Raw genomic sequence first — 15,645 nt, 5'->3', positions numbered from 1 at the left:
AGTGCACGATAAATGTAATGCGCTTGAGTCATCCCGAAACCATCCCCCCACCCTACCACCCGGGTCTGTGGAAAAATTGTCTTCCACGATACCGGTCCCTGGTGCCAAAAAAGTTGGGGACCGCGCTGCTCTAGCGCCCACCTCACACTTACTGGGGCTACTCTGCACCAGCCACCACAGCAGGCCCGGGGAAGGAATGGGGCGGGGGGCCCTCACAGTCCAGAGACGGGAGAAGGACCCAGGTAACCGAGTGAGAATGTTCTGAGAAGAGAGCTGGGCTTGACATGTCCCCTGGGCCAATTTTGGGGCTTACCTTTGGTCACCAGTTTCCTTCTTTGGGTCTACACTAAATCTCTATTGCTGCAAAGGATATTCCTATAGAGGTAGCACTAGGGGCTGGAGCTTTTCTTAGGTCTAACATGGCCTAGGGTCCTGGGAAGCAGCAGGGGTCCAAGAGGATAGTAGGAGAGCACCCCTCCACACACACACGCCCCCCATGGTAAGGAAGGAGGAGTTGGTGTGGGGTCAGTCAGCACATCCTAAGGCTGCACTTCCTGGGTTCATCCCAGGCTGAAAGCCATTCTCTCCTTTTCTCCTTAGAGAATACTTCACTCCTCCCTCACTGCCATCTAATTCATCCAGGCGGAAAGTTCTTTTTGATGTCTATCTTCAAGCTTTCCTGCCTATAAGTAGGACACCTCCCCTGTCAGACTGGGAGAGGGAAAGGGATCTGACCCTAATCTCATCTGGCTTCGGAGTCTATTAAAAATGCTCCCACCATCCAGTCAAGCCACGCTCCTCACTGGCCAGAGAAGCTCCTGTCTTGCTTCCTCCTCTCATGTGCTTCCCCTGCCTTCTCTCCTTCCCAACTCCCCTCCCAGGCCCGTAAGTGTGGAATGTAGGGAACCTCCAGTCCCTGTGACACCCTCTCCTGAATCCTCAAACTCCAGGCTGGTGTGTATTGGGGGGGCAGGAAGACCAGTTTTTCCAGCCCTGAGACCAGCCTGCCCCTGGGGGCACATCCAAGCCCAGTAGGATGGCAACCTGGGCCTCTGTGGAATGTGGCCCATCCGGCTCTTGCTGCCTAGCTGAGCGAGGTCGAGGTCGGATGTAGCCCGAGTCCAGGGCTGGCGGATCCAGAGACACCCCCTCCCACTCAGGCCAGGAATGAGTGCCAGCAGCATCCCTCCCACCACCAGCCCCCTCCCCTACTCTACCCAAGGCCCTGGCCTTTCAGATCCCATTGCACTTGGCGAGGCCACCCCTCCTTTCCTTCCCCCTGGTTGGAGGAGGTCCTCAGATTGGCCTGCTCTGCCCTCCCACATTACCTTCTCCAGCCAGTGCCCCTGCCTCCTTACCCTCCCTGTCTCTAGGAGGGCTTCTCAGATTGAGGGGTCACTGCTCCTTCCAGATTATAGGTGCCCCAGCCTCAGGGACCCTGACTATCTCAGTCAGTGCCTATGCTCAGGGCCTGGCAGTCAGTGCCCAGTAAATAATGCCCACCTGCCTGCCAAACTGCTGAATAAAATGCATGGAGATGAATACATCTTGCAGAGGCATGGACTGGCTGAGAAGCCAGGCTCCCCGCACATGACATGAGCTGACATGGCTCATTGGTACCCAGCCTATCCTGGCCAGCATAGGGTCTGGAAAGAGCCAGAGTGAGGTGCCCTCCCCCCTGCCCTGTTTGCTGCTCTCATCTCACTATCCCGACCCCCTATTGCATTCCCCCAGCATCCTCCTCTCCTAACCCCCTTTGTCCCCATCCTATCTCTGGTCCAGGACAAACAGAGCCACTTCCCTCTGGTTATTCCCATTGCTCCTGGGAGTGCTCTCCTCCCTGAGGCCTTTCTGGAACTTGATTGGCTGAGACTCTTTCTCTGGTGCCCTTTTCTCCCCCTGTGAGTGCTCTCCTCCCTGAGGCCTTTCTGGAACTTGATTGGCTGAGACTCTTTCTCTGGTGCCCTTTTCTCCCCCTGTGAGTCTTCACCATATGTAGCCATGTGCCCCCACCGACCATTCCTGCCTCTGCCTGGGGGCTTGGAGTCCCTTCTAGTAGATGGCTGGGTCAGTCTGAATCCTGGGGGTTACTCTGGGGCAAGCTGCACGTGGAGCAGCAGGTGCAGGGGCAAACACTGATTCGCACAAGACCAGGACCCACTCAGTTTGCAAAGGTCCAGTCTGGTCCATGGCCTATGTGGTTCTCCATGTGTGGGCTCCCTGAATACTATTAATACTCATATCAATGACACCTGCCAATTATTGAGCACCTACTATATGCCAGGCTCTGTGTTGAGAACTTTACATGGTATTTCATTTAATTCTCACAATAATCTTATGTGGTAAATACTAATATTATTCCCATTTTACACATCAGCAAACTGAGGCTATCAGCTTCCTACGGGAAGGAAAAAAACCTTAGTCTTCTTTTAAGCCCTCACACCTAGCATGGTCCTGAGCACCTGGTGCTGCGTGCAGGAATGTGCAGATGTTCATCTGACATATGGTCTGGGTAGGGGGGCAGAGACCTCCATGCAGAGAAGGGGGATTAGGCCTCCTCTCTCAGGTCCAAGGGCTCCATAGTCCAAAGGAGCTGGTGCCAGACTGGGGACTGGCTTACCCTCTGCTCATTTCCTAAGAATTCCAGGCAAAGGGTAGACAGCAGGAAGAACTTTTAGACAAAGCTAGGTGTAGCCTCTTGAGGCCCTGGATCCAGTCTGTGTCCCTATGTGGTCAGAGAGCTCTGTGGGTGTGCACATGGATGAATTGGTGTGTGGAGGCTCAGGGAGCTGGGGTGGGAGGACGGTTGGGATGACCTGCCAGGCCCTCTGTGCCTTGAATCCTGGATCCTGTGTCTCAGGTCTTTCTCCTGAGGCCCTGGGGAAGTCTCTGATGGGTGGAGCTGCTGTCAGGTCTGTGTCGTGATGTGCTGGGCAGAGGGCGGGGTGCAGTGCAAGCCCTGACCTGGTTGGGCAGGTTGGCCCACCCTGAGTGGCACCTGTGACCAGGCGCCAACCCCACCCACCGCCCTTTGAAGTCATCCAGCCTGCACTCAAGGCCCAGCCCCTCTTCTGGGTCAACTCCCTGAAAAGAATTGGGGTCCTCTCAGGAGAAAGCTCCTCTTGCCTGGGGCCAGCTCCAGCGAGGGAGGGGGAAACCGGCAGGCCTGGGCCTGGCTGGAGGAGGTGTCAGCCTCCTTGTTTGGGTCTCTGCAGGGATTGGCAGGGGCCGAGGCAGAGGGGCCATGTGAGGGGAGGCTGAGGCTGAGGGAGGAGGCTGGTAAGGGGGAGGGGGGCTAATGAAGGGAGAAGGCTTAAAGTGGGGGAAAGCCCAGTGAGGGGGAGGGGATTCTGCTAGCGGCGATGGGGGCTTGGGGAGGAGACATCCCCCTCCCACGCCCCAACCGCTCACCCACTCAACACATGGAAAAGTCCTCTCCAGCAGGGCATTGGGGTATTTTAGTCCCCCAGCCTCTGCCCCATGTATTGCTCTGCACTTGGCATCTGTATCTTATGTAAAGTACCGGGCAATCGCAACTTTAAGACAAGCCCCGTGATATCCCCTCCCCCCAGCACCTTCATTTGGGTCTTCATCCCTTCTCAGTGCCTCGAGCCAGCAGCGCTAGCATCTGTCAGCGCCGCCACCGCGCGCTGGGTTAGCACGAAAAGCCACCCCAACTCCTGGCCCGACTCTGCACATGCAGGGCCCTGGCCTATCCCACTTCGAAATCCGGTTCCCTCTCCCGCCGCGGCCCAGCGGCTCCGGCGCGTCCTTTCCCCGCCGCCCCGCCCTGCTCAGAGCAGACCTCTAATCCTCCAGGAGCCTCCTCGGAAAACCATTAGGCAGCAGGGCCCCAGCCCTGCGGGCCTCCAACCCGGCCTCCCCCACCCCCACTTCCCACCTCCCGTCGACACCGCCCCAACCCTGCAGTCCTGGGCGCCGGGCCCAGGCGGACCCCTTGGTTTTGGCTCCATCGCCTGATTTCTACTGCGGGCGCACATATGCCTTAGACCCGGCCCGAGGCTGGACCGCACCTCCCACCGCGTCCCGGGGAGCCGCTGAGGAGCGCTGCAGGAGGGAGCTCACCCCTACGTCCAGGCTCCTGGGCTCCGCCACGTCCTCCTCCAGTCCCGCCAGTTTGGGGGTGGCCGGGGACGCGCTGTGGGCCGGGCGGGTCGCGGGGCTGGCTCGGGGCCCCTCCTGGGCTGGGTTCACCCTGCGCCGCCCTCAAATCCTGGGATCCCGCAGCCCAGGCCGAACCCGACCTCGGCCTCCTGCCTCTCTGCCCCTCGCCGCCCCCTTCCCAGCCCTCCGAGAAGCCTGCCCAGAGGGCCACACCTTCTCTCCCGGAGCCCACGCTTCGCACACCGTGGCGGCGATGGAAGGGTGGCATGCTCAGCCCGAGTCACAGAGACCCGGGTTTGGTTCTGGCCTTGGACAAACCAAGCCGCTTGACCTGTCTGAGACTGTTTGCCCAGCAGTAAATAGGACTATTAACCCCACCTGCCGCGTTATGGTGGTAGATGAGCCTGACCCAGTAAGTGTTTGATGATCTTATGGTGGAGCCACGAAGGGCAGGGACCTGTCTCTACCTTCAAACTGGTCAGGGATTGTCACCTTCCAGCTTGAGTCCACAACGGGCCCATTGGGAGAGGGGGGGAGGACCGCGGGGGACCCCTTTGCCTCACAGGTCATACCAGACATTGGAAGCAGGCGTATCTCCTGTCCTCACTGGCTGAGACAAGGAAAGGCCTCATGTGGGGTTGGGGGCTTCTCAGCAGTTGGGAAGGTAGGGATGGGGTGTAGCATCCTTCTTCCCAGGCCCTAGGTTGACATGACTGCAGGTTGGGGGCGGAGGACTCCCAATGAGAGGCAGGAGTCCCCTCATGGGGCTTCTTCCATGGCCCTCTCTTTACTCAGGGCCCCTGCGGGAAGAGAAATGGCTCCATTTGCTCATGGTCATGGCTGTCTCAGCTCTTATGATCACTTAGCAGCCCTGGGGGAGTCACTCCCCCGCCCCCCCAGGCCCAGGTGGCCATAGAAGTGACATCTCACTGATTTCTTCCAAATTGCTCCCTCAGAGGTTGGATGACAGGTGCTTAAAGAACATGAAGAATTAATGATTGCTGAGCAGGCTGATTTTGGAGCACATGGAGTAAACCATCTTCTAATCAAGATGGATGACAGAAATGGCAACAGAAGTGTTTATTGCATGAAGTAATATGCATAATTTTGGCTGAATTTTGTTTTTCTCCTCATGAAATTTCAGTCTCTCTCAGACAGGCTGGTTGGTGTGTGTTTAACATTAACGGTTTCCATTTATTGTTGCTCACCCTGTGCCAGAGACTGGGCAGCACTTTACAGGCTTTGCCTTGTTTACTCCCCTATTTATTTATTCAAGATTCATTCAAGGAAACATTTATTGAGCAGCTACTATCTGCCAGGCATTTTTTCCAGATACTGGAGCTGAGGATACAGTGAATTTAAAAAAAAGATCAGATTAAAAACCCTGCCCTCAGGACTTTCCTTGCGGTCCAGTGGTTAAGACTCCACACTCCCAATGCAGGGGGCCCGGGTTCAATCCCTGGTCAGGGAACTAGATCCCGCATGCCACAACTAAGAGTTCTCATGTCGCAACTAAAGATCCTGAGTGCCACAACTAAGACCCGGTGCAGCCAAATAAATAAATAAATAATTTAAAAAATTATTATTAAAAAAACCCTCTGCCCTCTTGGAGCTTACATTCTAGTGAGGGAGGGAGAAAATAAACAAGTGGGAAAACAGACATATAATGTTGGGTAAGTGCTCTAAAGAAACCTGGAGCAGCATGAGGGGACAGAGTGTGGTGGGATGGGCCTCCCAGAGGGAGCCAGCCATTTGAATATTGAGGGCCCAGCAGTGGAGGCAAGAGGAACAGCAAGTTTAAGGGCCCTGAGGCGGGTGTTTGCTTGCACGTGGCGCAGCAAGAAGGCCAGCGTGTGGGAGCAGAGAGGGCTCAGGGGAGCACAGGTGGCAGGAGGTTAGATGAGGTGAGGGGCACAGCAGGAGAGGAGTCTATGGGGAAGTACTATTATTAAGTCCATGTTACATGGGGAAACTGAGGATTGAGAGGTTCAGTAGTGAGTGCAGAGACTGGATACGCACCACTGAAGCCTGAGTGCTGACTCACAGTGCTCTCCTGTGTCCTGCGTGGGGTCTTCACTCAGTACAGGGGCAGGGGCAGGGCTGGGTCACCTCCCCAGGCCTCCAGAGGCTCTGGTACTTTAAGATTTGTTAAGTGATGAAGAAAGGCAGGCTTCCAACATCACGCTAATCCCCACATTTGCGTGTTGTGTGGGCAGGAACCATGCTTTACCTGCAGCCCTGGTACATTGCACGGAGCTGGGTATATAGTAGTTGCTCAATAAGTGTTTGTGGAATAAATGGAAGAATATTCGTTTTGAAGTAAAGAGACTGATTTTCTAGTGAAGCCTATAGTTTCTATAAGGAGGTTAAGATTCTTGCTGTAGGCAGATCTTCAGAGACCAAAATTCAACCCTGCCGGTTTGCAGATGAGGAGATGAGGAGACTGAGGCGTGGAGCGATGGAAGATGAAGAACGCTGCTGTGTGGGATGGCGTCGGGGTGTGCTCTGGGGTGGAAGCCTGTGTTTTGCTGCTCCCCAGGATTGGAACTGCCAAGGGCTCGTCTCTGGATCAGAGCGAAGATTTGGCTTGGCTGGAATTGGGGATGGTAAGCCTTGAGGGAAACCCCACTGCAGAAAAATCTGAGATAAATGGGGCATGTTTGGGACTTAGGGCTGGAGAACTTGGTCTCAGATAAGGTCAGATTAGCAAGGGAAGGGAAGAAATGATGTTCCGGCCAGCCCCAAGGAACAGGTACCAGAATTTCCCGCAAAATTCCCTGACCACCTGTTCACACGCTCCATCCAGATCACCTCCTCCCTGTTCCCTCAGCCCTAGCTTCTCCCATAGAGGAACTGATGTGCCCCACGCCACACGGGCTGTGCCAGGGGATACCCCAGACATTGCACATCTTTCTGATATGTCTATTTGACCTAAAGATTTTTGGAGAAAAATAATTCAACTATATATTTTAGAGCACGCTTTTTATTTTTTATCTATTTTTTATTTTTGGCCGCGTGGCTTATGGGATCTTAGTTCCCCAACCAGGGATTGAGTCCAGGCCCTCAGCAGTGAGAGTGTGGAGTCCTAACCACTGGACCAGCAGAGAATTCCCAAGAGCATGCTTTTTATATTAAAGCAAACTTGGACATAACATAGAGTAAAGTGTGCATGTACATATGTACACGTCTATTAAAAGTAAACCAGAGGCCTGAAATGAAAGTATTTATGAGTGAGTTGCTCTGAACGGCCTTCCCGCCCACCTGTGGATCCTGCTCTCACAGGTCCCCCACGGGGAACTTGGAGAAATACTGTTTGCCAATAGCCACCATATTTCCTCTCTGCCATTTGGGATAGGGCCCACTTTAGAAGGGGGCAGGTCAGTCACAGTGGGGAAGGACTGTCTAGAGAGGGCCAGAGCCCAGGCAAAGACCACAGGCCCCACCTGAGGTGACAAGCTGGCAGAGCTGTCCCAGGACAGGATCTGGTAGGTAGGGAGTGTTGGTTTCTAGGTAAAGGTGTTTGGAGCTCGCTTCCTGGCGGCCGCGAAAGGGGATGAGTGTGTGTCCACAGGGGCTGGGAGGTGGCAGGTTTCAGCAAGAGGAGGCCTGAGCCGCCGGCCCGGGCTGGTCTTGGCACCCCATGCTCCTCCCAAGACCTGCTGCAGACTCAGTCTGCACACAACTGCCACCCGCCACCCAGGAGAGGGAGGCCCCACTGCCAGGCGGAGGGGCGACAGGGAGGAGGGTGGAGAGGGAGGTCCTTGGTTGAGAGCAGGGCAGGGACACGGGAAGGATCAGTCCTGGAGACAGGGAAGGAGGGGAGGGCAGGTGGCCCAAACTGGGTCCTGGGTGGGGCCGGGAGGGCTCTGAGGAAGTGGAACTTGTCTGGAGTTTCTCCAGTCTTGGGGAGAGTATTTCTGAGAGAAGGAGTGTACTGAGGGAAGGATTTTCTGATCTCCAAGGGGGGAGGACTGGGCCTGTGGGGGGTGGGCAATAAGATAAAGGGAAGAGGAAGTGTCCTGGGGCATCTTGTTCCTTAGCTGTTTGAAGATAGGTGGTGTGGGCTGGAGGGAAGGCCCTGCTCTGTGCTGGGGGAGAGACAACGTGGCCTTTAGTGGACCAACACCAACACTGAGTGGACTCTTACTAAGTACCAGGCGCTGCTGGAAGATCTTCACCTGGGTTCACTCATCCAAGCCTCACAGTGACCCCGCCAGGCAGGGAGTCTCATTATCACCCTTTTTACTGCTGAGGACACTGAGACCTGGAGGGGTTAAGTTGGAAATCCAGATGGTGCCCAAGAATCTGTAAGGAAATCAGGCAAAAGACATAAACAACTCTTCAAGTCTGTCCATCCATCCATCCATCCATCCATTCAAGGATACTGACCCAGCAGCTCTGTGTGCTGGGTGCCACTAGGCCAGAGGCTTCCATGACCTCCGATAGTCCTCACAGCATCCTCTGTGGTAGGTTTCCCACTTCACAGATGAGAAACCTGAGGCTCTGAGAGGTTACATAACAAACAGCTCCAAGTTATGTCATAATAGATCATGTTCACAGAATAAGTAAGTAGCAGAGCTAGAATTCACCCCTGGGTCAGTGTGACTCTTTGGGTGGGAGGAAGAGGTCTTATTCTTAGGGAAGATAAGCCCACAAATCAACTAGGAACTGTGTGAGAAAACAGAAGGTAGAGGGTGTTTCTAAAAGAAACAAAGGGACTTTCTTGCATTCCTCCCTGCCTGTTTGGGCTCTGCTCTCTGGAAGCCAGGTCGATAACCCTGCCAGCAGGGGGCACTCTGCTTAGTCAGGGACAGCTAGGGAGGCAGGTAAGGTAGGGAGGAGTAGGAATTATTGAAAAACAAAATTAAGTTGCTGATGGAGCAGGGTGGACTCTGTTCAGCCCTTTGCTCCTTCTTCCCTCTGCCCTTTCTCCCCAGGATGCCCCCTGACTCCGCCTACAGGGTTTGCCTGCCTCCATCATCTCTGTCCGTCTCCTGAGACCCCGGCTCCAACTCTGTCCTGCTCCTCCCTCCTGGAACAGGCCACACCTGGTCCCACAGGTTATCACACCAGGTGACCTCTCCCCCTCAGGGCTGGCCCCACCCTCCCTGGTTTCCCGAGTGGAATTCCCCCTAAGGGAGTAGCACGGATTGCAACAGGATTGGGCCTTGGGAAGGTTGGGATTTGGGGTGAAAGGTGACCTGGGAGAGTTCTTAAGGGCCATCCCCAGAGACAGCAATGGCTTAGCCCAGAGGTGGGCGGGAGCAAGAGGAAGGAAGGGGGCCTGGGGATGGGAGGTGTCCTCTTCCCCAGAGCTAGCTGGGCTGGGGCACCTGGATGCCCTTCACCTTCTCCCCAGCCCTCAGGCAGGAAGTAAGTGCTGGCAGCAGTATTACTCTTGGGCTGGGCATGGGGGGTCCCTGCCTTAGGCCCCAAGGTTACTAGCCCTGTTCTGGCCCTCTTCCAGCCAGATCCCCCTCCCCAAGAGTAAGGACTCCATGAAATTAAGGGGGAGACTCGGCACAATTCCTTCTAGACCACAGAACCTCAGAATCCCCTGCCCGAGCAGCCCTGAGCCTGCTGTCCGGGTCTACACAGGCTTTCCCCTTCACTCCATCTTCCCTAGGCCAGGCCCACTGAAACTCCGAGGCCCCAGGGTGGCTGTTTGGGTGGGGGTGTGTGGTCAGGGGGCAGGGGGAGGGTGGACCTCGGATGGTGGGCTAGGGCACCCAGACCCACGTGCGTGGCTCCCTTTCCTGGTGCAGGGCAGAGAAGAGAGATAGTCCAGAGGCTGGGGCCTCCATTTATGCTCCTGCCCTGGCTGAGCCCCCATCACCACCCCTATCCTACCTCCTGGAACCCCCAAACCCCAGTAGATGCTCATCTCATTATTGCCTTTTGATCTGCAATGGAGAAAGAGAGGCGCACGTGAAGTGGAAGGTGAGAAAGTTCTTCTCAGAGTCTCACTGGCAGCCTTCCTGCTAGGCCTACCTTCAGTACATGATTTTTGTAGAAGCATTTAAGGGGTCAGTTTCCTTCAGAGTTGGAGAGAGGGGGAAGGGCCCTCCTTTGCCCCCCCGCAACCAGCAGGCTCAGAGTCTGTGGCCCTAATGGGACCTGGTAAACTCCACTGCTTCCAAGAAGTGACTTCATCTTGCCTGAAGTGATCCCCTAGCCTTTCCCAAGACCCCTCCCCACTCTTCCCAAGAATATCTCTAATTCCCTAATTCCTGCCTATGGTACCCGTTTCCAAGGGAGCAGATGCCTTAGCCCCCTTCTCTTCCTCACCCCCTTCCCCAGGGTCCCTAAACTCTGTGGCCCTCAGCACCTAGGGCCTAGTGGGCTGGCAGAGATGGAGGGGAGGCAGGCCCAAGCCAACTTCTGGGCTCCCACAGGGAGGGGTGTGTGTAAATCTGGACTCATCCCCTTCCCCCCAGCCTGCTATCAGCTGGCCAGCCCCATCCCTAGAGCAAAAGCACTTCCATGCGGGAGGGAGGGAGCCTGCTCGGTGGGAGAAAGATGAGGCCGGTCCCCCCACGTGTCAGTGAACAAATTGGGCCAATTTGGTGTGATTAGTGAAGAATTCACATCTGGCCAGCAGAGTCCTCCCCCCACCCCCAGCCCAGCCTGGCTCCTGCTCCCCATTAGAAGCTATTTTCTCTGACGGCTCCATTTGTCTCTGTAGTGGGGGATTTGACAGCTCCCTGGCCAGCCTGGGGGGCCTGGCTCTGAGTGAGAGGCCCAAGGCTAGGCTGCTTGCCCACCACCCCCTTAACCTGCTTCCACGGGGGATGCCATGCTCCAAACAGGGCCCAGGCACCTGTATGCCCCGTATCTCTGCTCTGTGTGTGTGCGTGTAGATGAACAGCTGGGTGGGGCCTGGGGAGCAGCATTCTCTAAGCTTTCCACCAGGTCTCCCTTGGACCTTGGTTTCTCATCTTGTGCAGTGATGGTTATGCTTTGAGATCAACAGAGATTTTTTGTGTGTGTGTGTGTGTGTTTGTGTGTGTGTGTGTGTGGTGGGGGAGGCAGGGGTCTGGTGTTTCCTAAAAGAAAACAGCTGGGCGTGTATAAGGGAGGGCCTGCCCCCACTTCCTTCAGCCCTTCCCTGCCCGTCGCAGAGATGGCTGCAGCAGCTACCCCTCAGGAATGCCTGTGGATGGCTGTTGTGCAGCTGGAAGGCTCGCCCTACAAGTGGCTTCAAGGTAGTACCACTGGGGGGTATGGCCTTCAAAGTCTTGGGTCTTCCTCCCCCAGCAGTGACCCCAGGTTGCCTGTGTCAAAGGCAATTTGGGGCTATTTAAAGGAGCCTGACCTAGAGGTCACCTGGGCAAATCTCTTCCCTGGGGAATTACCACCAGATGGCAACCTGGGGCTTGTCTCCTCAAAGGTTCTCCCTGGTTGCCAGGAGCAGCACCAGAGCTCTGTTGTTGCCTGGAGTGGGCGAAGGGGGGCAGGGGCTCAGGACCTCAGTCCTTGGATGAGAATTCTCCTGGAAGAAAGATGACTGGGGAAATGGGTCCTAGCCGGCAGCGTGGGGGAGGACTGCTTTCCATCGTGATGTCATATAGTTTGGGAGGTTGGCAGAGGAAGCTTCTCAGGCCTCCTGCATTTTTTCATTGCTACACGGATACCTAAAGAAAATCAGGAGGAGTGAAGGAAATCAGACATCTGTGATGTCTCCAACCTCCAAATCCCCCTGAGAAAGGGTGACCAACTGTCCCAGTTTTCCCCAGACTAAGAGGTCTCCAGGGATGTGGCCTTTCAGTGCTAAAGCCAGAATAGTCCTGGGCAGACTGGGCCAGCTGATCACCCTACCTAAGCACAAGTCACAGAGACCAGGCAGAGAGATGGAGAAGAAACCAGTTCTTCTGAGGTCTGCTGCCTGATTTCTCATTTGATTTTATTTCATTCTTACCTGATTTTGCCTGATGCCTTATTATTATCTGTGAGTTCCTCAGCCTTCTTTTCAAGGTAGTGCCTGGGGTGTTGGAAGGATACCCTGACTTGGGGGGGGGGGCACTGGGGCAGGCGGTGCGTAGCTTAGTCATTCGTCTCATTCACGCTGAGGACCACAGGCTTGGGGTATGATCACGGCAGCCAAGCTGGCCTGCTCTCCCAGGGTACCGACCACCCAACACCCATCTCTAATTAACAGAGGAACCTTCAGAACACCCCCTGTGTGTGGTTTCTGGAGTTATGATCCCATTTCAGAGATGCGAGAACTGAGATGGAGTCATTGGCCTCAGGGCTGAGTTGGGGGAGAGTGAAGCAAGGTCTCCTGGATATCTGCTCCCTCACCCCATCTCCTGTTCAGGCAAAGACGGCTGTTTTCTTGAGGTCAGGAATAAGCCCTCTGCCCCAAGTCGGGGAGTCGGTTGCTCCTCCCCTGAAAGTGGCCTCAACCCCACTCCCCAGACATTAATTACATAATTAACTGAGGACAGAGAGCGGGAGGAGGTCACCCTGGCAGGATTCCAAAGGCAGAGAAGACTTGTGAAAATCTAGATATCGGACCAAACTTCTACCTGCTCTCACACTAGCAACTGGCATCCCAGAGACAGAACCGGAAGAAGCCAAGATGTAAAGGAGATGGCTGAGCGGCCTGGAGACCAGTGGGCAGAGCGGTGCTTCTGTGGTCCTGAAGTAGGGCTGCCCTGGGGCTGGTCCCCACCTGCTCCTGCCCTGACCCACCTCTCCTCCACATGCCTCTTCCCCCCTGAGCCCCTCCCTCCCTCTCCTCTGCTCACAAGCTCAGGGCCCTTGGAGCTCAAACAGAGAGAGGCTGGAAGCAACAGCTGAGCTTGCGCTTCAAACTGTGCTTGAAGTGCCAATTTGAAGGGGGAGGTGGAAAATTCTCAGGATTCTCTGCTGGTTTCCTGGGTCTGATGACTCTGGGGCTACTGAGGCATTTGGGGAGCTGTAGTTTAGGGCTAGGTTGCCCAGTTCCTTTTTCTGGGCAGCCCTAAGTGCCCCTTTCCCAGAGGGCTTGGGTGGACAAGCTGTCCCCTGGGGGGAGTTCCTCTCCCAGAAGTGGCGCCTTGTACACTAGTCTGGTGGAGTGGAGTGGTGCTGGGCCTTGGGTTGGGCTCCACTTTGGGGACAGGCTCTTCCTTAAGACGAGGACCCTTCTATGAAGCCCCTCTCTAATTCCACTGGCCTTTGTGGAGAACCCCCAGGGCTAGTGGGGGGGGGGAGCGCATTGCCACCACTGTGTCAGAGCGAAGATGCGCCTCACTGTCCTGATACTTGGTCTCCACCTGGGGAAAGCCTGAACGATGGGGTGCTTGCCTGTTTACACCCTGTCTGAGTTTGCTTCAAGCCAAAGGTGACTTCCTGTTTCCACCAACAGGCCTCAGGGGAGATCAAAGGCAAGAGCCCTGAGTTCAGGGAAGAGGAACTGAGGCTGGCCTGTACCGCCACTGTGTAATGGGAGGGTTGAAATTTATGTGGAGAGCTGGGGCATGAGGAGGATAAAGGGAACAGAGGCAGAATTCCAAGGGACCCCGGCCGTGGTCTGGCTGTGCCTGTCCTGTCCTGCCCCCTCCTCCAGGAAGCCCAGGTCACCTCTCCATCCCTGGATCCTGACCTCATGGCAGAGGCTGAGCCCTGCTCCTCCTCTGTGTCCCCAGCAGGGTTTTCCTGGTCTCCCTCCCGGCCTGGGACTCCCCCCAGAGCACGGGTCACAGCAAGAGGAGAGGAGAGAAAAGAGCAGGCGCGGGTGCGGGTGTGTGGGGGGGGTGTATGTGTGGAGGGGTGTGGGGGGTGAGGGGGGCAAGGCCCTCCCCTCCCCGGGGGCCGGCCCCCACCTCTGCCCCGCGCAGCGGGCGGGTGGGGCGGGCCGGCGAGGGGCTCAGGCGCGGCGGCGGCTGTCACTCACGCACTCACGCGGGAGGAATGCAGACGGCAGGGCTGCCCTGTGGTCACGTCTCCGCCCCACCGACGGAGGTAGGCGCCCAGGTACCCAGCCTGTGGGCCTTGGGAGCCCGCCAAGCTGCTGATGAAAGGCTCTGCAGATTAACCCTTTCTTGGCCGCACCCCCTCGCTGCCGCCAGCTGCCGGGTGGTCGCCAACCACGAGGGGCAGAGGGGCGGGAGGCTGGAGCGGAGGCTGGGCGCGCCGGCTAATGAGTGGGCGTGCGGACGCTGGAGGGGGGTCCCCCACTCCTCCCCCCCACCTCCCCGCCAACCCCGCCAACCCCGCTGGCCTCAGGCCTCTTTGGTTCTAGGGCTGACACACCTAAGAGACAGGTCTCCCAATAACAGATGATGCCTCTTCCCCCTTCCCCCACAAGGACTCTACGCGGGGCGGGCCAACCTCCCAGGCTGCTGTGCCCTCTCCTGGAAAGTCGCTGTAGCTCTTGAGCACTGGACCGAGAGTCCAGGATTTCATATATTCATGCAGTGCATACATCTGAAGAGCTGAGAGGGTCAGCTCAGCTGTTAGACTAAGGGAAAGTGGGCTCTGAGTTTCTCCAGTGTGCAGAATTACAAGGTCGGTAATTTAAAATGTGGGGTTATTTATTTGTATCTGTTTTAGTAGCAATCTACCTTTCTCCCCCAAGCAGAGTCTCAGGCAGATGCCTAGTATATAAATCAAACAAAGTGGAGAGTTTCTGGTTGGAGTAGGGGGTGAGGTCTCCTTTCCTTCCCATCCATCTCAGGAGAACACCTAGGGAGGATTCCAGGGAATGCGGTTTGGAAAGCTCTGAGATCTAGGTAAGGTGTGAGATCCTTTTTGGCTCTGACAGCTTTCGCTTCCTTTTGTCTGCATCTGCTGGGTGATGCAGATGCATCTCTGTGCATTGGGGGCCTTGCCAACTAGGCATTTGCTCTGTGTACAGGGCTCACTGTGGGGTATTCCGTGATGCCCTGAGGTCTGGGCTCCCACTTCCAGGGTCTGGGGGCTGTGTCCTGAGCCCTCCATAGAGAGCTGCACATTCGACCTTGTGTTTATCGCTCAGGGTCCATGTCCTGGGGCTGCACTCCCTCTCTATACTCCACATGTTGCTGGACCCAATGCCTCCCCACAACCCTATGTGTTTCTCAGACACCCACCCCTTTTCTCTTGTGCTAAGAGTTCCAAGAGTCCAGATGTGCACAGGGGTATCTGGTGGGCAGGGGTGAGGAGGGCAAACCTCTAGGAGCTAAACCTGCCTCAGAGTTCAGATCTCTCCTCCCAGATCTCTTCCCCATCTTATCCAGCCTCCCTGGGGAGCTTCCTCGCCACCTAGGAGGGGTGGGAGCTCCAAGAGGGGCAGGAAGTCAGAGGTCCAGTCAGGAGGCAGTGCCAAGTGGGGGCAAGAAGTGAGGAGGCCCAGCACCCAGCTCCAACCCCCACCTTCCCACCCCCCACTCCCCGTGGTGTTTCTGAGCACCATCACCCTGGGGGAAGCTACGCCACCCTGAAGCTTGCACGGAGGGGTAAGAGAACATCGGCTTTGGCTATAGTAGGAGAATTGGAGAGTAGACATCAGGACGGACTATGTGTCCAAATATAGCTCATCTCCCTCAAAAACTG

This window comes from Balaenoptera ricei, chromosome 20, assembly GCF_028023285.1.
Source record: "Balaenoptera ricei isolate mBalRic1 chromosome 20, mBalRic1.hap2, whole genome shotgun sequence".
Lineage (NCBI taxonomy): Eukaryota > Metazoa > Chordata > Mammalia > Artiodactyla > Balaenopteridae > Balaenoptera > Balaenoptera ricei.
This window is presented reverse-complemented; position numbering follows the sequence as displayed.